The 2,578-nt window shown below is 39.4% G+C and overlaps 1 non-coding gene across 1 annotated transcript; it reads left to right on the forward strand.

Annotated features, from left to right (window-relative positions):
• Nucleotides 1-913: 913 nt before the first annotated feature.
• On the forward strand, nucleotides 914-1,021 carry LOC131175195 (small nucleolar RNA R71). Its single transcript, XR_009145357.1, has one exon. It is a non-coding gene; the product is annotated as a small nucleolar RNA R71 (small nucleolar RNA).
• Nucleotides 1,022-2,578: the final 1,557 nt, after the last annotated feature.

Here is a 2,578-nt window from a genome sequence, read left to right on the forward strand (position 1 = left end):
TGTATTTCTCTTCTTTCTCTTCAACCTCCTCTTTACTTTTTCTGCACTCTCTTGTTTTTCATCTCCCTCGACATCTTTCTCATTTTCTCTCTTCTCAACTTTTTCACTCTTCTTAGTATGCACTATTTTACCACTCCTCAGTGTGATGGCATGACATTGCTCCTTTGGATTTTCTATTTGACTAGGAAGTTTCCCCATAGAATTGGTACTTGATGAGCATGCTTGTTGTACAATCTGATTTTCCAGCATCCTATTGTGTGTTTGCATTTTTTCCAGCCTTGCTTTCATCTCTCTCATCTCTTCATCACGCTTAGTTTGATTAGCAAGAATTTATTGTAATAAAGCCTCTGTGGTGGAACTTTGTTCTTGCTGTCATGGTAGAGGTGCAAGAATTGCATTCTTTTGCTGAAAATTAGGTGGTGGTTGCCTAGGTTGTTGGTATTGATGCCCTTGTTGTTGTGGTGGAAAGTTCTGTGTTGAAGCTTGATTTTGCTGATTCTCCCATGAAAAATTGGGATGATTCCTCCAAGCATATGAAGGATAATCTACTCCACAGCTCATTGTTCCTTCTGCATAAGTAACTTATTGAGAACTTCCAAAGCATGATGATGAACTGACTAGCATACTTAAATCCTCCATTTTCTTAGCAAGGACATTAGTGAGTGCTTCAAATTTGGCATTGATCGTGTTGAATGGATCAAGCTCATACATTCCTACAACTTGGCTTCTTTGAGTTAGAGTTGACCTTCTTGGACTACTCCATAAATGACTGTTCTTTGCTATTTTCTCTAACAACTCATAAGCTTCATCTTCATGCTTAATGATGAATTCCCCTCCAGTTTGAGCATCAATGATTCCTCTGATAGCAGGAGTGACATTTGTGTAAAAATTCTAGTTTATCATCCATTTAGGAATGGCATGATGTGGACATTGTCTCTCCAACTCCTTCCATCTCATCCATAACTCATAAAGAGTCTCATCTTCTCTTAGTCTAAAAGCAATCATTTGATTCCTCAACTCTTGAGTTTTTCCAGGTGGAAAGTATTGGGCAAGAAATGCATCAGTGAGCTGCTCCCAATTTGTAATTGAGTTGTGAGGTAAAGAATTAAGCCAATCCAATGCTCTATCTTTCAAAGAGAATGGAAACAATTTTAGCCTTGCTGCATCATCAGACACTCTAGGTTATTTTTGCATATCACAAATCATAGCAAACTTCTTTAGATGTGTGTGTGGATTTTCAGAAGGACGTCCTCCGAATTGAGAAATCTGAATCATTTGTAGTACTCCAAAATCCATCTTATAACTATTTGCATCAATTCTTGGTCTTGCTATACTCTCTCTTAAGTCATCAAAATGAGGAAATGCATGATCCATCATACTTCCCTTAGGCACATTAGCATTTACAACCTCTTCACCTTGAGCTACATTTTCATTGTTTCGATTATTTCCAGCATTACCACCACCAATTCTAATTCTTTCATCAGCCATGTCTTCTTCAATTTCAGTTTCCGTCAAGGCTTCTTTTGTAACACCCTAGGCAAATCCCATATTGACAAAATACGGGAGAGATGCTGGGTTTATAAGTTGGTGGTTCGTAACCCCTATTGACGCGTTTTAAAACAGTGAGGGCTTTGGCCCAAAGCGAACAATATCACTAGTGGGCCGGGCCATTACATTTGGCCCGGCCCACTAGTGATATTGTCCGCTCTGGGCCAAAGCCCTCACGGTTTTAAAACGCGTCAATAGGGGTTACGAACCACCAACTTATAAACCCAGCATCTCTCCCGTGTTTTGTCGATGTGGGATTTGCCTAGGGTGTTACAATCCACCCCCCTTATGGGACTCAGCGTCCTCGCTGAGGTTTGCCCCACCATCGTTCAAGGTTGCACGCGGAGCGGCTCTGATACCACAAATGTAATGGCCCGGCCCACTAGTGATATTGTGCGCTCTGGGCCAAAGCCCTCACGGTTTTAAAACACGTCAATAGGGGTTACGAACCACCAACTTATAAACCCAGCATCTCTCCCGTGTTTTGTCGATGTGGGATTTGCCTAGGGTGTTACAGGGACACTTTGATACTTTAAACTTGTATCTTGCATTTTCTTTTGATGATTGTCCCTAAAAATGCCACCCCCAAACTCATTTCCTTTAATTACTTTGGGTGGATTTCTTTCAATTTGAATGACAATAATGAAAAACACATATACTAGCACTTTTACAAGATGACAAGCATTTCTTCTCCCTTTTATTGTTTTTTTTTTATGTACCTAATATTATAAATAATTATTCTCATGAAAAGGGTTGGAGTGTTTGGTTCATTGGCTAGGTAGCAATAAAGGTTTCAAGAAAAATTAGGAATAAAAAGGCTCAAAGGGGTTTGCAAGGGTCAATTTTAATTAGGAAAAGGGCAAAAGGTTTAAAATGAGAAGGTTTAAATCAAAGAATGCCTAATCATCTCTCTTTTCAAATACAAGCTGGTATTTCGCCTTGAAAGGTTTAGAAAATTTGTTCTAGGATTGGTGAGACATCATTTGACTACCTTATATCCAATAACTCCCTCTAAACACTCCAATCTCTA

The sequence above is a fragment of the Hevea brasiliensis genome, chromosome 16 (genome assembly GCF_030052815.1).
Source record: "Hevea brasiliensis isolate MT/VB/25A 57/8 chromosome 16, ASM3005281v1, whole genome shotgun sequence".
Classification (NCBI taxonomy): domain Eukaryota; kingdom Viridiplantae; phylum Streptophyta; class Magnoliopsida; order Malpighiales; family Euphorbiaceae; genus Hevea; species Hevea brasiliensis.